The following is a 10,232-nucleotide window of genomic DNA, read 5'->3' on the forward strand; positions in this document are numbered from 1 at the left end:
TTCACAACTTTATTAATAAAGCATCCCATAAAAACAACTCTATTATCCCATAACATAGAAGGTTGGTTTATTTTGTCTTTTATACCTGGGCTTTCACAACTCTATAAAATAAGACAAAAGTCCATGTATGTAACTTAAGAGCTTTTATTATGGAGAAGGAAAAGACAGACATTCTACCATGTTTCTAAAAAGAGATAGCACAACCAAATTCAAACAAAAAACCAACTGCATCTTACAGGGCATATATAAATCTACCGGTACAAACGTCCATTCCAAACAGTTTTCGGTCAGTGGCGTAGCCAAGAAAATTCCAATGGGTGGTCCTCTAGAGTCTCCAACATCGCCAGCTGACACGCCAAAAAAATTGAACACCACAATCATATATATGGGTAAAAAATAAGTTAAAATATGATAGAATGTAGAATTAGCATCCTACAACATCGATAATAGACTAATTTAACAAGTTCGAAATGTTGAAATACTACAACACAGATAGTTCAAATACAAAAGATGATATATGTAAATAGAAAATTACATTGCAGCTATTTAGACATCAGTTTACGCTTGGCCTTGACAAGAAAGACTCAATTATCTCTTCCTCACTAAATTTAGAGAAGATGTCTTGCTCAATATAGGTGACTAAGCAATGATTTCATAAATCATGACATATATTGTAAAAGTCAATTATTCTTTCCACTTCGTGTTTTACCCAAATAGAAACTATCCTTAGACATGAAACAATCAATTATCCTTTCCTGTCATGTTTTAGCCAAATACAAATAGCCCAATATAAATCCTATAATAACAATTAACAAGTAAATAATGAATAAATATTTTTCATTCTAAATTTCTAATAACATTATAATTCTAGCAATCATATCTAACAGTCTAACAGAGAGTGAGAATGTGAGAGAGATTGAGTAACTAAGTTGGCACTTGGGTCGGCACTCATAGCACAGCAAGGCAGCAAGCTAGGGGCGACGGCGTGTGGCACGATCGTGGGACGTGGGCCACGGGCGGCCCGGGCGGGCGACGCCATGGCGGTTGGCAGCCGGCGCTCGGCGGGGCGTGCCGCGGGCAAGCGTGAGGGTGGAGGTGGCTACCAGCCACGGATGGGAGACGAAGGGGCCGACCACGGGCGACGACGGGGTGGCCGCAAGCGCCGGGCGGGAGACGAACGGGGTGGCCGCGGGCAGGCGGCGTCGGCGGTCAGCTGGTTGGGTTGCGTGCATGCGGGGTGCCAATACGCCCCGACTCAGTCAGCAAATTGAGCGAACCCTACTTTTTTCTGGGCTATTGGGGTACCCTTTTACTGGGCCGAATTGGGGGTGGGCCCACCTGGACCACCCCTGCCTACGCCCCTATTTCAGCCACATAAAAATGTCTTAACCCCTAAACAGTAACAAACTGATGAAATCAGTTCTTAACAATTACAAGTTTGTAAGGGGATTCAGAGTTAGTGTTTCGTGAATTTGATTCAAGTTACGTTCCGGGATTCGAAATTACCTAGGATAGCCAACAACGTCTGTGGGGTGGCGATGGTAGCAGGTCGGCGAGGCGGCGGAGGCGTTTGTTGCGCCAGTGGTAGAGGACAACCGGTTTTCTCTGATTGTGGCTGGTGAGTCAAAGGCCTGGAACTGGAATCCGTAGCATTTGTTTGGCAGCTCCGATGGCAGGAGCTAGGCGGGACGCTGAGGAGGCAGCTCAGGAGGACGAAGTGGAAATGAAAATACGCTAAGTGTAATGTGAGGGGTACCTGGGTCTGGCTCGCCGACGCCGGCGAGGCGGAGGGAGAGGTGGTAACCCTAGTGCTCCGGCACAGGCCTGGCTTCCAGCCCCCGGGCCCGACCGTTCGACATGTCACACCTAGTGAAAGCGGATTCCTGATATGCATGCGAAGAGACGGAGAGAATCAGAGTTAACCAATCTCACCTCAATGTTAGATGCTCAAATTTGGTTGGAATCAACCGGGATTTGGACATTTTTTTTATCTCCATATCCTTTTGCTAGAGTTCTAATGCTTGATTTTTCAGTTTGTCTCGATTACTTTTTTGAAAGCCATTGGATCTTCATTATATGGTTGATCTTCATGTGCACTTTTCAGGCCCGCGCTTCACACCCGCACCTGACCTGCACTTGCAAATCCTCTAACCCATTAAGAGGACACTGAAGAGACTTAGATGTTGTTTGGTTCTTTAGTCCTATGACTAAAAATTAGTCCCTGAACTAATATCTTTAGTCCCTACTATTTGGTTAGAGAGACTAAAAGTGCATTAATTGACAAATCACAAATCAGCAGCAGCAGCAATGGCCCCGTGCGCTACGTGGGCGACGGCGGCGGCAGCAGTGCCCCCTTGCCCAGGTGTTGGCGATGAGAACATCTGGTGCCGTCGGCGACAGCCCTTGCCCAGGCGTGCGAGATTGGTTGCGTCAAAAGGAAAATTAATCCCAATAAGTATCCCTGGAAGGGACTAATAGACTAATACAATTTTACTCGTTTTTATCCCTTCCGTTTAGATTTTTATAGAGACTAAAAATAGACTAAAATAAAAGTACTACTTGATTCGTCACCTAAATCAAATAATAGCCGAGGAAGCTTCTTATTTCCTTTCTTTACCTTTTCATTTCTCACTACTCCCTGTCATCATGTTCATCGCATCTGGGGGATAGCCGGATTGGGGAAGGAGACTCGGCGAGCTTGCAGGAGGGAGCGAGCTTGCGGGCTATTCTCCCCGGTGGCTGCGACGGCGATCCTTGTGTTCCTCGGCGTCTCATCCATTCCCCCCAGATACATCGCCTAGGGTTCGCAGAGGCAAATCCCTCCCTCCCCCCCTCCCCCCCCGCAATTTTTCTCAATCAATTGATTCGAATCCCTGCGTTTCTCCTCGAAATCCCTAGTGGTTCGCAGAGGTAAATCTCCCCCATCTAGCCTTCTTCTCCGGCTCAACGACGACAACCGGTCGGCCTATCGGTGTCCCCGGCGGCGGCATCTCTTCCTCCGAGAAGCACCCTAGCGTTTTGTTGAGGTAACCCGCTACAAATTCCCCAATCTATTTCGAATCGACTCGATTCGAGTTGCATACAGGACCCCATAGTTGTTTCATGAAGCATGATTTATTTTGCGTGTGAATTTTTCCCCATTTCCATGTGTTTTTTCTACTACTCTAGGGTTTGTTTGTGTTTATTTTCATTTCGTTTTCCATTTTCTGGGCTACCTAATAGGCTTTGGCTTCTTTCCCCACCCCGATTCGTGTTAGTAAGAGGTTTTAGGGATATGATTTTTTTTCACTTCTATGTAACTCTAGTCTTTAGGTCTCTAGTATGTGAACTCTTATTTCTGCATTCATAAAGTCGGCAGTAATCTCATTTATGCGACCACCAGCGCATTCGTCTTCCGTCGCCGCCTCTCTCCTCATCTGGCTAACTAATGGGGCCATTGGATCATGTCGAATTCATGCAGGGTGATGCAACGTCACCACGCTTATCTGTCTACATAGGAAACATCCACGAGGGGATTCATGGAAGCGATTCAGGCACTTATGACTCTGAAGGAAGGTAAATCAGGCTTGCGATCTGCAGACTGCTCTCTGCTTTTTCTCTGGTTCTTCTATTTGTCCCGTCTTACATTTGGCTCATTTCATAGACTATTTTCACTGAAAGTACTACTTAAAAGTAGATAGGTAAGTTGCTCCAACCGGAAATGTAACCTTTAATGGTATTTGCAGCCATAATTTTTTTAGAATATCTAAACTGTATTTGTGGCTGTTAGAAATGAGCGAAGCCACTTGTCACACCCACTAATGAGAATCAGTTGCATCTTAAGCTTTTACTCTTAGTCAAATAAGCACCATAAAATATGAACCAACTAGCCAAGCTAGGAAATTTATTTGATTAAGTCTGTCTATTGAGCTTTATATAATGAATAATGACTCGTAAGAGTCTCCTTCATTTAGGATAGCCCTAAAGATGGCACTCAAATCTGTAATTAGAAAGCTATCAGCTGAATCAGAGCAAGGGACAAATGAATTGTTAACAAAAAAAATGCCATATGGACTGTCAGGCAATCAAGGCTGGTAAAGCTAATTTGTTGCTCTGTTGAGGAGACTAATAGACTATTGGTGTATGCATATGCACATAATAATAGTTTGGCACTTGTTTTGATCGGTCTGTTCAATAATGACATATCCACATAAAGTACAATCAACATATTAATTTTATCTTTCTGATCAGTACCAAAAGGTAGATGTAAAAAAACAACTATTTATGTCGATCGGAAGAACTGCTTCTGCGTTAGAATTTCTTTATGAGGAAGCACAACCATGCATTGTTCATCGTGCAGGCCGGCAACATTTTACTTTATAATTAAAAAGTTGCTGCCTAAAACTAGAGATTTTGAACTGGACAAGATCTTTCGTGACACTATTACTCACTCATTGTACATTGCAGGAACAGTGTAAGTGCCTATGTAATTTTTTTGCTCTATTTGTTTCCTCGTGTTTTCTCAGGTTCCTATAGTTGTTTCTCGTTGGCACGAGTTCAGGCAAAGCTTACATGCTTGGAGGAGAGCTGTTGCTGCAAACCTCTTATATCTTTACTAGACTATTTTCTGAAATATACAGTGCAATATAGTCTTTGTTGATTTTTTTTTACCTGTAATTTTCAGAACAAGTTTATGGTTATCAAAGAAATCAGATTTATGTTGGCTAATCTATCTGACAAGCAATGAAGCAAACAAAGTAGAGACACATCAATTGGAAAGCAGGGTCTAACCGTTCTGACCAGGTTGTAAGCTCAGTCCTTCAAGTATAGACTAAAGAAAGCCCTTACAAAACTTCATCTGCTATTATGCCATTCCTATGTCCTCGTGAATGCGAGCTTTTGTGGTCACAATATTATTGGCATGGCCAGGCTTTTCTGAGGGCGGATCAACTGCCTTTGGTTGATACTCGCCAAGTGTTGGCTGGTTGATTTTATGCCGGCCTGAATTTATATTATGCTAATGTTGCAAAGTGATAAGCCGGTTCAGTTTTGCTTGGGAGGCGTTTAGTCTAACGAGTGATCACTGCATTGTCAGTGCCTGAGCTGTACATAACGTAAATGTATTGCACTGTCCCAGAGTTTGTTATTGCCGCGATTGAACATGTTTTTACACTTTGCAAAAGCAAGTTTTTGTTCTCTAAATGTATGAGTTGACTACAGATTAGACAAAATCTATTAGATTAAGGAGTACATTGGACATTTGGACCTCACTGCACGATGAATTGGAGTGTTTGTCTTTCGCGTATGTTGTTCTTGAATTTCCCAACTTCATTAGCTCATGCGTTCTTTTATCTGTTAGTAGTAAACCTTGTGCTAGCTTATTTGTTTTGTTATTTTTATTTCTGCATTTGCATCACGCACGAGCGCCGGAATGTGGTTGCAGTGCGGAGTCTTAGCGTCATGGCGAAAGAATAGCTACGTCGTGACCGGCATCAGCGGGGCATGCACACATCGCGAACTCGTGGGGATGGACGCGAGCAATCCGCGACGTGGGACGGCAGCAGTGCTGATTTTAACTTTCATGCATCTTTGTTTTGCTATAAATAAGGAAGAGAAAACAGAAAGGCTGCAGCTAGACTTACGCAGCGCCCAAACTCTCGTGTTCGCTTGTGTGTTTTGTTTTCGGATCAGCTATAGTGCTCGCACTAGGTGTTCGTCCAGGTTTTCGCGTGTGTTCGCTCGCCGATTCGTTGGGATATTCCTGACATTATCTTCTTGAATAAATTTCTTAGGATTTGAACACATATTAGAATAAGTTTATACACAGATAAATAAAACCCTTTTAGTACGGTATGCATCAATTATAACCAGGCGGCGCGCCTGGGCGCGCCCAGTCCACTAGTTTAATAGCATGACACAAAGTAATTGTGTAATACCAAGCAAGCCGGTGGAAGGAAATTTGGTAGGACTTCAGTCCTTAACTGATCGGACTTTACTGATCGTAAAGACTTCCCTTCTAGTGAGGCACCTGTCTTGCATGAATCTCGAAGCATTAAATCCCAATCTTCTCCATCTTCTCCTGCACATGTTCATCTTCTCGGCACTGAGCTCACGCACAGCCGCCTGACCAGAGGGTCGAGTTCGCAACCTCGCGTCTGGCCGACCAGTCGATTTGGAGAACCACAAAGGGCCCACTACGACGAAGAATTTGGACCACACGCCTACCCAGCTCTTCTATTTCAGGGCTAAATCTCAATGCAGCAAAATTGACATGGCATCTCAATTTCTGAATCTCCATAGGCAGCCCATTATTTGCAAGGCAAGCATCAGTTTTGTTCAGATGAAGGATCTTGTACTTTGTTATCAGTGGTAGAATCTTTTATCCACAAATAAACACTTATCAGTGGCAGATGTCAAGCTCTTCCTATTGGGTCCAATCAGATGTGTTCAGCCTAACATTCTGTTTACACCAAAATTTGGTAAATTTCCGTGTTAGATTCGAATAAGGAAATGTGCCATCGCTGATATAAATTTTATCAGGAAGAGTTCGAATTCAACAAGGAAATTTACCAATAGATAAATTTTATTTTATCTCCAAGAGAGTTAGAGTCCGATCGAAACTTGTGTGTTAGAAATAGAGTCTACATAGGAGTTTATTATTTCTTTTTCTCTATTAGAAGTCGAGTTTGTTATTTCTTTTTATTCATTAGAAGTCAGGTCTCGTGTCCAACACGGACTAGCATCCACCTAAGCGTATAAATATGTATGCCCAGGGTCATTATAAATTATCTACATCATAATTAGATCAATTACTCTCGGCGCATCGCCACCCTCTTCACCGAGGTTTCAACTCCGGCGGAACTTGGCACTTGACACTTCGATCTCCGGCGGAGGGGTAAGTCCTACGTTTCGTCGGGCCACGGTAATCGAATCGACTAGATTGAAACTATCTTGGTTTGGTCTGATCTTCTAATCTGGTTGTGCGATTGCTAGTTATCGTATCAGTTTAAACTTGAATTACTTCTGTATCTCGAGTTGATCTAGTCTACCACTTTGAGCGATCTTGGTTGATTTGATATTTGCTATTTGACATATTCAATCTAGTACTGTCTTGGTTCAGTCCGATCTAGCAGATTGTATTTATCAGATAGTTTATATTATGTTGCTGTATTTTGCTCATCATTTTATCGGAGTGTCAGCCGATAAGTTATCCATCATCGGCTCGATAGCATCTAGATCTATTTAGTATCTAGCTTGACATTGCTAGGCGTAATCTTGAACTGTCTCGGTTGGGTCCAATCTTCTATGATTATTCTTAGAAATCTATGTTAGATATTTTATAGATCTTGGTCATTTGTCAGTCGTTTATACCCGATGATATTTGCCTATCTACATGTTTATTATATTTACATCGACCAACTTAATTTACTTAGATCGGTATTTATCTATGTTGCATCGGCTTATGAGGATTACATGCAATTGGATTTAACCGATCGCAGCAAAATATTTATTGTAGAGTTAAATTATTCCAAGTAATCCATCATTTTATTTATTAGCCTTATTGTCGACGATTTGGATGTCGACAATATCTATGGAGTGGCTAGCGAGGCGTAAAGATGGATGGTTAGGATGAAGACACAAGGTTACCCAGGTTCAGGCTCTCGGCTAGCGAGATAATACCCTACTCTTGCTTGACGATTGTATTGGATTGTGGATAGATCAACTAGAAGATAACCGATTTGAATATACCGTCTGTCTGGCCGTGCCCCCATGAGGGGTGGTGCACCTGTCCCCCTTATATAGTGGGGGGTAGGGCTTACTGATAAGGTAGAGTCCTAATCTGATAACACTAAGATCTACCCTAATTCGGTTACAACTCGGATCTGATACATGCGGCATGCAATCCTATAGTTACCAAACTCCGGTTGATACCATACAGATATAATCTCCTTCCTATTTAGTATCCCTACGACTGTATGTATACATGTAGTCTACGGATACCCCTAGTACAGGTATTCCACAGAAGCCCCCGGAGTCATACATAGCCGCGCAAATCGTCCGTATAGATTGTTGATCATCAGGCGTATCTTCGCACAGTATGCTTGACATTATCCGAGTGCTTTCTGGGCGTTCCCCGAGTGATACTGAGTACTCTGTGTTGTAGAGGTTGTGGATGGCTCCGAATGGAAGAAAGGTATAAGTGCATCGAAGATGCACCTATTATGTGTAGCCCCCGACTCTATACTTAAATACGTAACAATTAAACATAGAGTCTTTTCAAAACTGTATAAAAAAAGGCTTACCTAAATAGGTGTAGCCCCCGACTCTATGCTTAAATGTGTAACAACTAAACATATAGTCTTCTATGGACTGTTACCCAAGAGATGTTTCTCGAAGTTTCGAGTTTTCTGACTCGGGCAATACTATTCTGAGTGTTTCCGGACCCGAGTGGTACCCAACTCTGGTTGCTCTCTCCGAGAGATTTGAACCCGAGTGGTTTGGAGATGGTTTGTGCCGTGTCTCCCCAGACATGTAGTTTATAATTACATTGTGCCCGTAGGGTAGGTTATGCAGTACTGCCAGACCGTTATAGCAGAGTAGTTAGTACCGAGTATATTCAGATTTACTCAAAGATTAGGCACAGGCTGAAAAGCACAATTAAGTGCCATGTGCGTATTAAATAGTGCCCATGTAAAAACAGTTATAGCCTATTATATGGGCGCACCGTTGATTCCCGAAATGTGAAATCACGAATTTTATGTCACCGTTTGGGCGAACCATAAACTCGCAACGTTTTCGTCGACATGGTATCAACTATGCTAGCATCGAGTTTTACGCATCGGTCCGCTAGGCCCACAGAGGGACATAGTAACACTCAGTCGGTTTTGGAGATTTAGAGGTTGAACTGTTTTAGTTCAGTGATTTTGGAGATTTGGTGCGATAGAGCACCTGTGCCGTAGTAGCTGATCTCAAGGCCCGACTTAATGTATTCAAAGCTACTCGGGACCGGTTTGCTGTTACGGTTTTTGGTGATCGTCAGGTCGTTCGAGACTATGGCGACCAACTTCAGCTCTATGCCACCCAATAAAATCCTTGAGAGGCTTTAAAGAGGTACCCGGGCGCGTGGCCGAGGAGGTGAGGGACATGTCGATGATTCCAACTCGTCAAGCCTTCACTATAATTAAGTTCCTTTGCTCCTAGGTAGTCTTTTCAGCCACCGTCGAAGATTTTATAGTCGATTGCGATTCGGGGAAGCTATTGGCGCTAGTGGAGGAGGCTGAAGCCGGTGTCGACTCCATAGTTCAGACCTTTGAACTGCAAATAGGAAATATGACCATTAGCAGTAACCTGTCTTTTGTAAGACCTTTGTTTGTCTATAATGTCAATTGTTTTGCTATTGCTTTAAGTCTTTATTCTGATTTAGATCTCCCAATCTGAAATGAGTTTTGTAAACTTGTGCTGTGTACCCATCCCGACAGCCCCCGAGTAGATTTAGCCAGCACGGAGCGTAGCGTATTACTCGGTTTGGTATGGTAAGTAGGGCTTTATTCAGATATTGATCTCATGAAAAAAAGAGCTTTTAAACAATAGACTTCTAAAATAACCGTATGACATAATACAGTATAGCCCCCCGACTGGCTTGCTAAGGGTAAGAACCACTCGGCGTGCGAAGTGGGAGGATGCAGAAAGAGGAAACTTTTATAGAAAATGTACTAAATATGAAAGGGACTAAGATCTTTCTTAATTCGGTTACAACTCGGATCCGGTACATGAGGCATGCAATCATACAGTTACCAAACTCCGGTTGATACCATACAGATATAATCTCCTTCTTATTCGGTACCCCTACGACTGTATGTATACATGTAGTCTACGGATACCCCTAGTATAGGTATTCCACACTTAGCGATCTTCATGTTTCTTATAATTATATCGTGCTCAAATGCATATTGTCTTGGTTATGTCCGATTCATGTATTTTTAGTTCGATCTGGTTATAGAGGCTCGTCCGATCGATTAAGATTAATAAGGGACTTGGCAGATTACGTTGGTCTAATATTTAATTCAAGTCTATTTCTATCAAGTTGCTAACCAATCCAAGCTTTTAACAGCCGATTTCTCAATCTATCGGCTAAGTGCTACTACATCAATATCCGATCGGCTGGATTTTTTGTTACCTATTGGCTCGATAGCCGATCGCTCGTTTTATTCATCTTGTCAGTTGCAAGATCAAACTGACTAGAGAATTTAGGT

General features: G+C 42.7%; 1 long non-coding RNA gene across 2 annotated transcripts; it reads left to right on the top strand.

Moving 5' to 3' along the window:
* Positions 1-2,584: 2,584 nt before the first annotated feature.
* On the top strand, positions 2,585-5,297 carry LOC102709830. 2 transcript variants are annotated; one of them, XR_001549993.1, is made up of 4 exons: positions 2,585-2,802; positions 2,899-3,026; positions 3,461-3,555; positions 4,506-5,297. It is a non-coding gene; the product is annotated as an uncharacterized LOC102709830 (long non-coding RNA). The 2 variants fall into 2 exon arrangements; XR_423373.2 differs by having other exon boundaries at positions 2,590-3,026.
* The last annotated feature ends 4,935 nt before the right edge of the window (positions 5,298-10,232 follow it).

Source organism: Oryza brachyantha, chromosome 4 (genome assembly GCF_000231095.2).
Source record: "Oryza brachyantha chromosome 4, ObraRS2, whole genome shotgun sequence".
NCBI lineage: Eukaryota > Viridiplantae > Streptophyta > Magnoliopsida > Poales > Poaceae > Oryza > Oryza brachyantha.